The 15376-nt window shown below is 43.9% G+C and overlaps 2 protein-coding genes across 6 annotated transcripts in view; one reads left to right on the forward strand and one right to left on the reverse strand.

Annotated features, from left to right (window-relative positions):
* The window catches only part of C7H7orf50 (chromosome 7 C7orf50 homolog), a 553489-nt gene that overhangs the window by 375577 nt on the left and 162536 nt on the right, over positions 1 to 15376 (forward strand). The gene's annotated exons all lie outside the window — the stretch shown is intronic.
* GPR146 (G protein-coupled receptor 146) overlaps positions 1 to 15376 on the reverse strand; it is a 144683-nt gene that overhangs the window by 88273 nt on the left and 41034 nt on the right. For 2 of the 3 annotated variants that reach the window (XM_068244516.1, XM_068244515.1), the window contains exon 2: positions 2168 to 2276. The exons of the other annotated variant lie outside the window; for it this stretch is intronic. The gene's annotated coding sequence lies outside the window, so the exon portion shown is untranslated. The remainder of the gene's footprint in view (positions 1 to 2167; positions 2277 to 15376) is intronic. 3 annotated transcript variants of the gene reach the window in all.

Below are 15376 nucleotides of genomic sequence, written 5' to 3' on the forward strand. Positions count from 1 at the left end.
GGGCTCTTTGAATAAACTGAGGCGAGTGTTGAAAGAGATGTCTTTGGGGGATACAAAGCTTTGGAGTGTGCGTATTATATGAGAAGGGGGAGAGGGATTGTTCTCTTGCTTATACAGCTGGGGTGAAACATCTGCAGCGTAAACGAGAAGGGAAATAATGATGTTTTTCTTACACTATGGTCACGGCCAAGGTACAGCCTGTACATTTCTCAAGTCACAATAAAACATAGACAATAACATTTTAAGACCTGTTTCTTTCTTTATATGCAGCACTTGTGGAAAACACGTTTCCCCACCTTATAGATATAAAGAGAACACAGGGTCCAATTTGGTTACCAAGCAGGTCTGGCGTTTGTAGGAAAATTCGGCCTACTCCCGCTGAAGTTCCAGTGCATCACCACACTCCCAGCAGCCCCACATGATGGACTATATAAGGACCATTATACACCATTAGAAAACCTCATTCCATGGACTGTGGTTACAGTGAGTTATTACTGGATACAGCAGAGTCCCCGTTCTTTGGATTTCAGGCAACCAGAAGTCTCAACTAACCAGCATGCCTGATGGATAACGGGAAACACTGTTTTGGGGTGTTCTGGGTGGTTGCTCTGCAACAAAATACTCACCACCGATCCTCCAGCGGTGTCCTGCATCACCTTGGGGACTCCTAGCATCTTCCTGCGTGTCACGTGACCCAATGCGGGTCAGCTGACACTCTGGCTTCCTGACACGGGGGAAGCCGGAAAGCCGATAGGAGCTGATGAGGTGATGCAAGATTCGCTGGAGGCTCGGTGAGTATTCTGCCTGCACCTGGGGGGAGATTTGTGCTTTTTTGGCCGTTTGCTCAAGCAACCGGCAAACACATGTATCCGGCGATACCCGCCGTTGCTGGATACTGGGGACTGTGCTGTATAACTCTAGTGATAATTGGGCTGCTGGACCATAAGAACGTGTGGAACATATTTTGATGTGGCTATATACATTATGTATTAAAACCGTCCTTCATTCACAAACTGTGAACCTACAAAATTATGTCTCTGAAGAAGCGACCTTATTACGTGTCGTGAAACGTGCGTTAGGCGATTTATATGTGACAAACGTTTATCAAGGACTATTTTTCATGCTATGTCACATAGGACCATTAACCACTTTACCCCCGGCGGTACGAATTTCTCCGCCCCTTTTTTCCCTCCTAAAAAACCAGGGACGGAGAAATCCGTACCTTCCGCGCTCCCGCCGCTGTCCGCGCTACCGCCGCTCGTGCACGCCGCCGCCCGCTTGCCCGGAGATCAATGAACGGGAAAATCCATTCCCGTTCGTTGATCTAAGCCCCCGCAATGATCTGCTGCTTCTTTCAGAAACAGCGCGATCATTGTGAGTCTCCCAGCCTCCTACTGCTTCCTGTAAGCGTCCTTCTGGTCACTTACAGGTCGCATGTAAACATACTCACTGTGGCCATCTTGTGTCCAAATAGTAAACTACACCCTAATGCATTTTACACATACAAATAAATTGTTTTACATAATAAATTAACTCATTACCTCCCACACTCCCCAATTTTTTTTTTTTTTTGTAATTTTTAAAAAAAAATATATATATACAATACAAAAAAAACATAAATAGTTACCTTAGGGACTGAACTTTTTAAATATTTATGTCAAGAGGGTATAACACTGTTACTTTATAAACTACGGGCTTGTAATTAGGGATGGACGCAAAACTGAAAAAAATGCACCTTTATTTCCAAATAAAATATTGGGGCCAAACATTGTGATAGGGACATAATTTAAACGGTTTTATAATCGGGAATAATGGGCAAATAAATTTCATGGGTTTTAATTACAGTAGCATGCAATATTTAAAAACTATAATGGCCGAAAACTGAAAATAATAATTTTTTCCCACATTTTTTTCTATTTTCCCCATTAAAACACATTTAGAGTAAAATAATTCTTGACATAATGTCCCACCTAAAGAAAGCCTAATTGGTGGTGGAAAAAACAAGATATAGTTTATTTCATTGCGATAAGTAATAATAAAGTTATAGACGAATGAATGGAAGGAGCGCTGAAAGGTGAAAATTGCTCTGGTGATCAGGGGGTAAAACCCCTCAGTGGTGAAGTGGTTAATTGATATTGTAAAGTGATGTTTTATGCCTGGTACTCACCATGCAATTTCCCATCAGATAGATGCCTTGAAAATCTCATTTTGTATTGTTTTGCTTTTCCATTGTAGGATAACATGGATTAGAGGGGTGGCTGTCTTCCAACATCAACCTGATTATATAAAATTTGCAGGAAAAAGTTTGCTGTTAGAGAGTATTTCTGGGATAGGGTCTTATAAACTTCCAATAACACCTTAATTTGACTCTGAGGTATACTTGGGCATTAAAAAGAAGCATATGACAAAGTACATAATCAGAGTTTACCTATATGACATAGGGCTAGTTCACAAGACAAGACACGTAACATTTATATTGCACCTTTCTCCTCGTGGTACTTAGTGGAGGACAGTGGGTAGCAATTGGTTCACTGCCAGGCAACCACACCAGTGTGACTGTCTAGTGTTTGCAAGTGGCTAGGTCATCTGGGTAGGGTGGGGATAGGGAGATCTGTGGCATCAGTGCCATACACAACGAACATACATTTTAGGAGGTAGAAATTTCCATCCAGATGTTTTGAGAATATGTGCAGTAACCGTATGTCTGCTTCAACCACTGGCACCAACCACTCATTCATTTTTGGGTGCTCCATATCACAGTCTAGTGGTGGACAGTCCCCGGCCAATGGACATCTGAAACATGCGTTCCAACCATCCATGTGATTTAGCCTTAAATGTTTTTCCACAGCTTATGTCTCGGAGAAATCTATGCAAATTAGCACTTTTCCTAAGAGTGTCAGGAGAAAGTACGTCAGTGTCAGGGGAACTTTTAAGATGGCCAGATGATCTTTTCAAGCACTATTTCAGGATCAATTATTTTATCATGCCTTCCTTCAACCTTGCAATTAATGTGATCCCTCCAGCTAATCCTCTCCCATTATCACTGTGATCTTCAAAACTTTCAGAAATAGTATCATAGCAGGGCTCCTGTATAGACCCCATTGGTTAGTGGAAGGCTACTGCCTTATCATACTGTCCCAGTTTCCCATAATGATGTCTGGGAGGGGTCATGGCATTTGTGTTACTCACCCCCTTAAACTACCTACAAACTTTGGCTTATCGTCTACTAAAACAATCACCACAGATTGAGGCAGTAGTATTTTTATCTGGACCGCTGCAGCCAGGGAAGTTGTCAGTGTCGAGGGACAACTCTACTAACCAGATGTTCAGGTGAGGCTATCACAGATTATATTTTTATGCAAAGAAAATCAAACATGTTTGCATAGCTTTATTAGCAAAGGAAGGTGGTGAATGGAGTCAGGTGATCTGTGTTCACAAGCAAGAATTAGCAGATACCCACTCCTAGCTCCTCCCTTACTAACGCACACCAATACTGATGGGAGGGGGGGGGGGAGGGGGAGTGAGAGTCTTGGTCTGTCCTCAAAATTGTAGTGTGTCTTAGCAGGAAAAGGACATTCAGGACCCAGCTAGACAGGTACTTTCTATATATTTCTTGCAAATAAGTACCACGGGTGCAATGCGCAAAACTTTGTACGTTGCTAGTGCAAACTTACCATCCTATGGAATAAAAGAATGTGAATCTAAGCTAGGGCTGTTTAACAGTGAAGTTGTGTGGCTACCTATGTATAAAGACATAATGTAACACTTTGATTGTGTCTCATCTTCTTCAGTACCTGTTTAAGCACATGAACAGTTATTCTAATGAGTTAAGTTTGGCCTAAGTTAGACACCACCGCTAACTACTTAACAATCAGAAGCCTGCGGCAAAGGTGGAAGAATTGTATAGGGAGTATTCAGAAGAAGGCAGCACAATCTTAACTCAAGCTGAATGCTGTAATACAGCACTGCTTCATGAGAACTCGGTCAAAATTCAAGATGCATTAAAAGTGCTTTAGAAATAGAATTCAAATGAAAATAACAAATGTATGTGTACACAAGGAATTCTATTCAAGTCTAGGAGACCGCAGAGAAGCCTGTACTTGGCAGCACATTGGAAATCGATGTCTGCATGCCAGAGGAACCAAGCCCCTGCCACTCAATGGGCAGACCAGTCATCCTCCTAAAACCTTTGTGTAGAATGGTGAACCGGGTGCTCTCTCACCCTCTCAGCCAGATTACACATTCTTTATATATAACATCATGTGACATAATAGGGGTAAGAGGACATTGAATGGCATAGAGCAGTGATGGCTAACCTTGGCACTCCAGCTGTGGTGGAACTACAAGTCCCATGAGGCATTACAATACTCTGACAGCTCTAAGCATAACCCGGGGAGGCAGAGGCATGATGGGATTTGTAGTTTTGTCACAGCTGGAGTGCCAAGGTTAGCAATCACTGGCATAGAGTATATCAATTCACTCTTCAGCATAAAGTTACAGTGTAAGTTACTTCCCCAGAGAATGGTATGCAAAAATAAATGGACATTAAAGAAAAAAAGCCATTACATGTTCCCCATCTAACAAGTGCAGCCATCATGTCTCTCATATGACAAGTGCAGCTGTTATGTCCCTCATATGACAAGTGCAGCCATCATGTGTCTCATATAACACAAGCAGCCATCATGTCCCTCATATAACAAGTGCCACCATCATGTCCCTCACATAACAAGTGCCACCATCATGTCCCTCATATAACAAGTGCCACCATCATGTCCCTCATATAACAAGTGCAGCCATCATGTCCCTCATATATCAAGTGCAGCCATCATGTCCCTCATATATCAAGTGCAGCCATCATGTCCCTCATATAACAAGTGCAGCCATCATGTCCCTCATATAACAAGTGCAGCCATCATGTCCCTCATATAACAAGTGCAGCCATCATGTCCCTCATATAACAAGTGCCACCATCATGTCCCTCATATAACAAGTGCCACCATCATGTCCCTCATATAACAAGTGCCACCATCATGTCCCTCATATAACAAGTGCCACCATCATGTCCCTCATACAACAAGTGCCACCATCATGTCCCTCATATAACAAGTGCCACCATCATGTCCCTCATATAACAAGTGCCACCATCATGTCCCTCGTATAACAAGTGCCGCCATCATGTCCCTCATATAACAAGTGCAGCCATCATGTCCCTCATATAACAAATGCAGCCATCATGTGTCTCATATAACAAGTGCAGCCATCATGTGTCTCATATAACAAGTGCAGCCATCATGTGTCTCATATAACAAGTTCAGCCATTATGTGTATCATATAACAAGTGCAGCCATTATGTGTCTTATATAACAAGTGCAGCCATTATGTGTCTTATATAACAAGTGCAGCCATCATGTGTCTCATATATCAAGTGCAGCCATCATGTGTCTCATATAACAAGTGCAGCCATCATGTGTCTCATATAACAAGTGCAGCCATTATGTGTCTTATATAACAAGTGCAGCCATTATGTGTCTTATATAACAAGTGCAGCCATCATGTGTCTCATATATCAAGTGCAGCTATTATGTGTCTCATATAACAAGTGCTGCCATTATGTGTCTCATATATCAAGTGTCGCCATTACATGTTCCCCATCTAACAAGTGCAGCCATCATGTCCCTCATATGACAAGTGCAGCCATCATGTCCCTCATATGACAAGTGCAGCCATCATGTCCCTCATATGACAAGTGCAGCCATCATGTCCCTCATATGACAAGTGCAGCCATCATGTCCCTCATATAACAAGTGCAGCCATCATGTCCCTCATATGACAAGTGCAGCCATCATGTGTCTCATATAACAAGTGCAGCCATCATGTGTCTCATATAACAAGTGCAGCCATCATGTGTCTCATATAACAAGTGCAGCCATCATGTGTCTCATATAGCAGAAAATAGAGAGATGGTCGGCACATGCAAAATTGTCAGCATAAAAAAGCTTTATTCCAAACTGCAACATGCTTTGTAAAATATCCATGTAAAAGATCCTACCCGATACTCAGATGGCTGTGGAATGAGGTGGGAGTGGTGGGGGCCGCCTTACGACCGTTTCGCTCTCCTGAGCGTCTTCAGAGGCAATGCGCACGCCTCTGAAGACGCTCAGGAGAGTGAAACGGTCGTAAGGTGGCCCCCACCGCTCCCACCTCACCCCCCAGCCATCTGAGTATCGGGTAGGATCTATCTTTTACATGGATATTTTACAAAGCATGTTGCATGAAGCCAGTTTGGAATAAAGCTTTTTTATGCTGACAATTTTGCATGTGCCGACCATCTCTCTATTTTCTGCTTTATCAAATCTGTTGTTTTCTCAGGTCAGAGCACGCATATAGCAGCATAACCCGATACCAACTTCTCAGCATCTAATACCAATCTAGTGCACAGGATCTGAGATCTGCAGTGCCGGTTCCTTTTTTCTATTTGTATACATTATGTGTCTCATATAACAAGTGCAGCCATCATGTGTCTCATATAACAAGTTCCGCCATCATGTTCCTTATATCTCAAGTGCAGCCATCATGTGTCTCATATAACAAGTTCCGCCATCATGTTCCTTATATCTCAAGTGCAGCCATCATGTGTCTCATATAACAAGTTCCGCCATCATGTTCCTTATATCTCAAGTGCAGCCATCATGTGTCTCATATAACAAGTTCCGCCATCATGTTCCTTATATCTCAAGTGCAGCCATCATGTGTCTCATATAACAAGTTCAGCCATCATGTTCCTTATATCTCAAGTGCAACCATCATGTGTCTCATATAACAAGTGCAGCCATCATGGCCCATATGCAATTCACTTTTTCACCTGAGTTTTCTCCTAGGTGATAATTTTAAACTTGCCAATAAAATTTCTTTTAAGCCACCAGCAAGCAAGAAAATACTCAAAATAATTGTAATAGTACTTTCTCGCCTACTTTTTGGTACTTTTTAACCCCCCTGGCGGTATAAAAAATTCCGCCAGGGGGCAGGGCAGCAGTTTTTTTTTTTTTAAATCATGTAGTGAGCCCAGGGCTCGCTACATGATAGCCGCCCACCCGCTTCGATCAGGAAATCCAGTTCAAAGAACGGGATTTCCTGGAGGGCTTCCCCCGTCGCCATGGCGACGGGGCAGGATGACGTCACCGACGTCGGGACGTCATTGGGAGTCCCGATCCACCCCTCGGCGCTGCCTGGCACTGATTGGCCAGGCAGCGCACGGGGTCTGGGGGGGCGCGTGCCGCAACGGATAGCGGCGATCGGGCGCGGGGCGGCGGCGATCAGTGTGCTGGCGCAGCTAGCAAAGTTCTAGCTGCGTCCAGCAAAAAAAAAAAAATTATGTAAATCGGCCCAGCAGGGCCTGAGCGGCACCCTCCGGCGGCTTACCCCGTGTCACACACGGGGTTACCGCTAAGGAGGTTAAGTTGAAAAGTGCTGGAAAGTTATTTTAAATTGAAAATGAAAAATTATCTCCTAGGAGAAAACTCAGGTGAAAAAGGCAACTGCATATGGCCCCATGTGTCTCATATATAACAAGTGCAGCCATCATGTGTCTCATATAACAAGTGCAGCCATCATGTGTCTCATATAACAAGTGCAGCCATTATGTGTCTTATATAAAAGTGCAGCCATTACAGTAACATGTAGTAGTCCACATCCCCATACAAAAAGTGCAGTCATATACTCAATATTACCTGTGCAGCCATAATCTCTCTGATGTAACATGTTCAACCGTTGTGCACTTACATAACATGCAGCCATCATATCTCCTATGCAACATGTGCATCCTTCATTTCCAGCATACAAGTGCAGGCATGATGTCCCCCATAACTTGCTCCACCCAATGCAGAGTTGTACAGGGAAGTGCATTGTTACCCCCTTTGTGCTGCATCCTCTGCAGTGATTAAGAACTCATGTCCCCTCAGCTCTTGGGGCATATCCAGTGACATGGCCATGTTACAGTGTCACATGACAAGCATTGGGAGGAAAGTGGACATGAAAGTGGAGCCACTGCAGAAAACCTCCCACAGAACCAGTTACGATGCACAATACCTGCATAACTGCATTACGGGGGAAGGTGGTTTCTGAGACCAAGAAGACAACAACAGGCAGAGGATGGGGGTGGAGCCAGTGAGACACCCCATGCCTAGTATTCCAGCTGCCTGTTGGCACTTGCCCATTTTACTTGGTATGGAAGTGTGTCCCCGTCTGGTGTGGTTTCTATCTCCGATCAGTGCGTTTGGAATGAATCCCTAACATATTTGTGAATGTTATGATAAGCTTTTTTTAAATGTCAACGCACCCGTTAATTTGGATTAATGGTTCCGGGAACATAAAAGAACATCCTAGTTTACTAACTATAGTTACTTTTTAACCAGATTAGTTTGCTAGAACACACACCACTTTCATTAGCATGCAAACTGCTCCTAGAGAGCCCTAAGCCTTCACTGTAAAGCAAGCTTTCTTTCTTTCCTTAAATATATGGTTTTTGTGGGCAGAAGCTATTTTATGTGATCAAAGGATTGCATGAAAGACTCGGCTTCTGTCTTTCCACAGCATGAGGCCAATGAAAGCCTTTACTGGGGCCACTTTTCTGTGTATTCCCATCAGTTTTCCACTCCAAGTGTGGAAATAATGTCTGTGTTGTCTGTTTATTTTACCCAGCAGCAAAGTGTGCATGTGATAATGATCCTGTCTCATTGCAGTGTAGATTAAAAACAGCTTTAGATGGTCATAGGAGAACCTTCTCATTTAGCATGACTTGCATAGGCAGCCCTTTGCCTGATGGAGTTGTTGACATCACAACTATATAGCAGTCAGTGTCAGTAAGTGACCAAACCCGTTTATGTGTGGAAGTGGTTTAACTAGCCATTATCAAATGGATCAATCTCAATGTGCCTAGTCAGGAACGCAAGCTCCAGGCCATTATTGTTTTCCATGTAGCCAAGCAGAAATCCAACAGCTTATTGCCGTATTAGAATTTCCTTTCCAGTATCTGAACTGATTCTAAATTTTCAAGGTGGCCATACTTAGGGCCTCTTTAATGTCCCCATAAACTGTGTGGCCCCTCAGCATTGCTGCCTCCCTCCCTCCCTGTATTGGAGCTGTGCGTCTGGTTTAAAGCTCTGGTCCACTCCGTGTGTCTTCTTCAGTCACGCTCCTGAATGACTGCACAGTGGTCAGGAGCATTATAACAATACACAGTTCGTAAAACATTGTAAACATGCATGCTCAGGTTTCTACACACAGCCATGGAGTGTGCACACGAAGAGAGTACCTGGAGTGGACAGAGCATGGCACCTTTCAGCAGTGAATGGGAGGATAGCGCTAACATGGAGGGGTGGTTGGGGTGTCACACAGTACATGGTAACAAAGGGAGGTCTGCATACCACACTCTTAAGGAACTTGCGTTTATCATTCCATCACCATACACATCTGATCGTATTGCCAATGATTGTTTTGTCAAGGCACAGTACTGTACTGAGCCTTGAGAAAGGGGACCCTGTGAGGATCATTGGCAATACTGTCGGTGTATGGTGATGGAACGATAAATGCAAGTTCCTTAAGAGCGTTGGGTGTAGACCTCCCTTTGTTACTTTGGATTACTTTAGCTACTTGGTCCAGCACCCCCAAGACAGGTGAACGCGGTGTGCGATTCTTTGGACTTCTTTACACAGTACATGGAGACACGAAGGTGTGTAAGCCCCAGGTATAGTCACCTCATCCGTTTTGATTCAGTACAGGTGTGCTTTAAATCTTGACATTCTAATCCTCAGATTGTCATATGATTGTCTTCCTGTCTGACACCAAATTCTTCCTCTGCTCCTTCAGAAGAGATCAGGTCAGAACAACATACTGTAAGCTTCACCTCTGGGTAATCTATTGTTCGTTTCCATTTCTTTGCATCTGCTCTGCCTGTGAAAGAGCTTTAACTTAGAAGTAAATAAATAAATCAAATATTGGAATGGGTAAGTGTATTGCTACACAAGCAAAGATTGATTCTCAGCTCTGAGAGTTTAGATCTGTGTTTCTTTAACATTAAAATACTACATGGAAGGGGGTAAAATTGGTCTGATATCTTTCATTTATCTTTCAAGTGTGTACTATGTAAAATGCTCTATTTGCTGTAAGCATTGGAGGAGAAAAGCAGGAATAGAAAATTCTGGGAAATTGTCCATACACGTTAATTAGTAAGCCTGCACAACAGGAACAGTAATTTAATTTTGAATGTTCAGATTCTTCATTAGGCCCAGTCAGGAGCAAGTTTGTTTTGGTCTGATAAAATAGGTTAACAGCTGGATAAGCATTTCCATGGTATCTATCAATCCTATGCAATTTAATCAATATCACCATTTAGTGTTCTCCACAGAATTTTTTTTCCAGCCGGGTGACATGAAAAAGTAGTGAGATGCAACGGGAATGCAGGCCGGTGCAGCTCTGCTTACAGATTAGGAGGAATAGAGGAGATGAGCCAATGACAGCCGGGTGCTCACCAAAATTAGCCGGGTGGTGCACCGGGCTGAAAGAGCCTGGGGAGGACACTGACCATTGCTCCAACACCAGATTCATTTTTTGCGAAGCTTGTGGTCAATATTAAGCTAAGCACACAGCTGGATTACACTGGCCAGGGCGGCCATTAACCCTCCTGGCGGTATGCAGTTTCGGTGGCTGCATCCGCGGGAGGGGTTTTTGAAATAAAAATTGTTATAATAGTTGTAGCTAGCACTAGGCTAGCTACCAGTGTCCCCCAAATCCCCCGCTCCTCTCTGATCCCCCCGATCGCCTCCGCTTATATTTACCCAGCCGCGATCCTGTGAGAGCCGCAGCCTCCGCAATCAGCTTCAGTCGTCGTTATGGCGACGATCGGACATGCCGTCATGCGCAGTCCCAATCCTCCCCATACTGAAGCCTGGAGCTGATTGGGAGGCTGCGCCATCGCGTGATCCCTGGGGGTACGTATACCGGCGGTGATCGGAGGGGACTGGAGGGACTTTGGGGACACAGGTAGCTAGCCTAGTGCTAGCTACAACTATTACAACAAGTTTTATTACAAAAATCTCTCCCGGGGCCATGCAATTCTCTGCGGCGACTACCCCGAGTGTAGGTTGGGGTTACTGCCAGGAGGGTTAAGGACGACTTTGGCTGAGAATCAAGCATGTGCACCGAAGCCCTCTGAACTACCCTTGAGCACATTGTCCTTCTTCTCACTTTGCCCATTATGCATCACTCCATCGTGCACCATTGTCTTCCCTACAACTACTTACACCTCCATAGCAATAGAAGCTTCACTAGCCTTGTGAAGTATCTACACAGCACTCAACTCTGAATTGTTTCCGAAGGGACTGAGTACCATTCCCTCGTAGATGTGTATGAGGCCAAAGGAGCAAATGTAGGCCGTATAGTGGCACTAATAAGAATTTGTTTGCTAACAATTAAGACAGAGGAGTAGGAACAGGTCCCCATAGCAAATAATCAGACCCCTGTCCATAGGCCTGCCTAACTGAAACTTCTCTATCTCCCTCAAGATATGAGTATACTGAACTATGTATGCGTGGCCACAGAGATTTGTAAGCATCTCTGCTCAGAGTTGGGCATTTACAGAGCCTGCAGGGAAGCGTTGTTGGACTAAGTGTCTCCAGAACATGCTGATGGCTATTTCCTTCAGGGTCTTGTGGCCAGTGATGTCACTTCCTGTCGAGGAAAACATCCATGCTATTTGAACAAAATGTTAAGGAGACATGCTTTTGTACACAGCACAATTCCCTACAGGCTCAGAAACCTTGTGAACATACTGACTTCCCTAATTCACATGGTGCACAAATCCATTCTGAACGCCACCAACTTTCGGGTAATCAGAGTGCGCAGGAAAACAAACAATAATGGTCCCCCTACCCTTTTCCTGGGCCCCATAGCAGCTGATATAGCTATTGCTTCACCCCCAGGAGGAACATACTTTGTGATGACTTTGCAGTAATGTAATTTAAGCAGTGGGTGCCAGCCTGCCTGAAATCCGCATAGTAAAAGTAGTAATTGTTCCCATGTTTTTACTGCCCCTGCAGGAGGCTTAGGCATTGTCACGCATGAAGCGTCTCCAGTGGAAGATCAGTTCTTGGCTCATATAAACATATACAACGTCTAAATGATGGATTAGATTCTGTTTCCATTCAGCCCTGTTTACAGATAATAGGTAAGCAGCTATCCACAAGCTGATCTTCCATATTATGTTTAAATGAGAAGCAGCAGCTCAGTACAGTTATAATTATGGAAGTGGAATCCCTCGTGTTCCACATATCAGTTTTCTTGTGCAATTAACCTCTGTGTAAATTCCAGTACATTTTTATAAACTTTATATGGCCGAGAAAAAAAAGTCAGCCTTTTCTTGGAAGCTTTTCAAGCTTGAGGTTTCCTTGGCGTCCGATGCCGGAGCGTAATATAGATCTACACACATCACGGAGGGAAAATCTCAAGTTCTTCCCTGTGTAAACAGAACCCACAGAGACGCTTTCATTAGTAAGGCCTATGTTAATTGCCTCAGGTGAAACCCAATCCTTTCTCCTTATGAGATTAATATGAACAATGTTGGTGTTTAGTGATTTTTTTTATATTTTTAAAAAGATAAAATTGTAAATTTTTTATAAAAAGGACATTCCATTGAAACTATTGTTTCACTTGAAAGCTAACTCCAAACATTCTGTTGGCTTTGGATGGAAAGGCCTGAACCTCTCTCACATTGTTATTACTGTTTTTTCTGTTCTGTAGAATCTCCTTCACTGTCCGAGGCCAACTAGTGCTGTAATATGAACCCTGGTGGTCCTGAGGACAGCGAGCGAGAGACAGCAGTAAGAACCTTCAAACTACAATTAGCACCCAGATACTGCGCTCATATGAGGAGCAAAAGTTAATAAAAGTCCAATTAAACAAGCAATAACCACAATAACGTCTAATATAGACACATTAGATTAGTGGGGCGCTCTTCCTGAATGCGTGCACCATCAATCAAGTTCTTTAGGCAAGTGGATAAGCGCTCTTAAATGCTTGTGCTTCTATAGCATCGGATGAAAAGAGAGCCCCCCCCCGGGGAAAGACTCACCAGACTCCATGGCCTTCTGGGCTCGTTTTCGCTAAACTGAAGCAACGGTTGTTTCGAGCGCGTAAGGCACTTCCCTGTCCCCCTGCTTGCTAACATTTCAAGGAGATGAATCAGCCAGAGCCCAATCTGAATGTCTATCTAGCCCTGGAACATCTGAAGGTGGATTGCCAGTGAGGTGGCGGGGTGACCAATACCCCAGAAGCGAAAACGGGCCCAGAAGGACACGGAGTCTGGTGAGTCTTTCCCCGAAGGGGGGGGCTCTCATTTCATCTGATGCTATAGAAGCACAAGCATTTAAGAGCGCTTTTCCACTTACCTAAAGAACTTGAGAGCAGTAAGAACCTAGCAAGGATATCTTTTCCTCACCCAACAATAAGACATAATAACAAAACACAAATGATTTACACAGAAGCAGAGAAAAGTTAATGCTTAGAAATACTTTAAAGCCAAACTAAATCCAGAATTGAGCAATGCAAAATCTCAGAGGAGTCAGGTTGATGAATTAATATAAATAGTGACTAAGGCTAGTTACACACCGGGACGTTGCGTTATAGTGGACATTATGGTCGTATAACGTCCCCTAAAGCAACGCCTGCCGGTGTTGGTAGAGGACGTTGAGTGAGCCGCGGTAACCGGCTCTTTCCGCATTAGGGCAGTGAGAGTGGCGCTGATTGGCCGGCGGGACCACGTGATGCGGAGTGAAACGAAAACTAATGGCAATGAAGGCTGAATCGCTAGGGCAAGCAATTGGGGCGGCGGCACCATTATTTCCTATGGCAGAGTTTCCCCCGAGCGATTTGCCTGCGGGGAAACTCTGCGGATTCGACCTGGTTTCCGCGCAAGTGGAAACGGGCCCTAAAGGTGCTTGCAGCTGCACAGTTAAGGTCCATACTCACCAGAAGATTTTTGCGTAAGCACACAAATAACTATGCTGTGTTCCTTTTTTCTTTCTCTGCCTAAAAGAGTTAAACATCAGGTATGCAAGTGACAGTTTCTGTCCAGGTTGGGACCTATTCGGACTGGGTCAGACTATAGTATAGCCCTCACTGATAAGTAATTACAGCCATAAAACACTTTCCTGTCAGGTCATGGTTTCTGAGTGCAGGAAAGCAATAAAAAAGGGTCAATAATTCATAGTAGTCAAGTGTAGAAAGGAGGCTGGCACCACCAGAAGTAGAAAAGTAAAAATTAGCTCTTTATTGATCAGTCATAAAATGACAGCATGGTCAAAAATAAGGCTTTGGCGGCGACAGCCCGCTGTTTCGAGCTGCTATAGCTCTTTCTCAAGCCGAACAGCCCATACAAAGTTAGCAACAATGACCACACCCTTATATACTGGTCTATGCATCAATTAGCCAATCATTTCAAAATCAGAAACACCAATCAGAGTGCAAGGGCATGTGGATGGACCTGATGGGGAACAGGCAGTGTGTGATGTCATCAAAACATACCTCCCAGTCAGCTGACCAAGGACAGCCCATCGCAGCATGGCAGAGAAAGTTCCACATGTAAAAGCAGGAAGTGCACTGTAAACAAAGTTCACATGCACCAATAGGGACAGGCTCCAATGGCCCATCCATCTTAATATGGCATGGTAAACGCGTACAAATGTCCGCATAATACGCGTCCTATAGACGCGATATCAATGCATAATAGCCGCCGTAACTCGCCATCCAAACGCATTCTCAAAAACAATGCGTACAAAAAGACGCATAATGCGTAATACTGGACGCTAGATAACCGCATGCCGCTACTGATGCCAACGCAATAATAATGCGTACAAACCGACGTAAAAACGCCCCCTGGCCGCATAACTCTATAATGGACGCGTACAAAAAGACGCATAACGCGTGGTACTGAACGCAACATAGTCGCATACTGTTCATGCCAAATGCCACATTAATGCGAAAAAAACGTCGCAAAAATGCCTTCAGGGCGCATAAAAAATGGATGCACAAAAAGAGGATATAATGCATAGCATCATGGCGGGACTCAAATCAAGTCACGCCTAGAACTAATGCCCAACATTATACACGTGGAAATCGCATAACTAGAGAGAACAATTCTCACCAGGCCACAAAGTTCTTCCCTCCATCAGCTCACAGGGACTAAAGAAAAAGGAAAAGAAGAAAAAAACACATCACTGCAAAAGATATCAAAGTTTTCAAAAATATTATAATGCTCCCAACCAGTACTCCACACCCCCTAGCACAGCATAATAGCTGTCTCTTATCATAGTAAATATCCCACATC

This window comes from Hyperolius riggenbachi, chromosome 7 (assembly GCF_040937935.1).
Source record: "Hyperolius riggenbachi isolate aHypRig1 chromosome 7, aHypRig1.pri, whole genome shotgun sequence".
Taxonomy (NCBI): Eukaryota; Metazoa; Chordata; class Amphibia; order Anura; family Hyperoliidae; genus Hyperolius; species Hyperolius riggenbachi.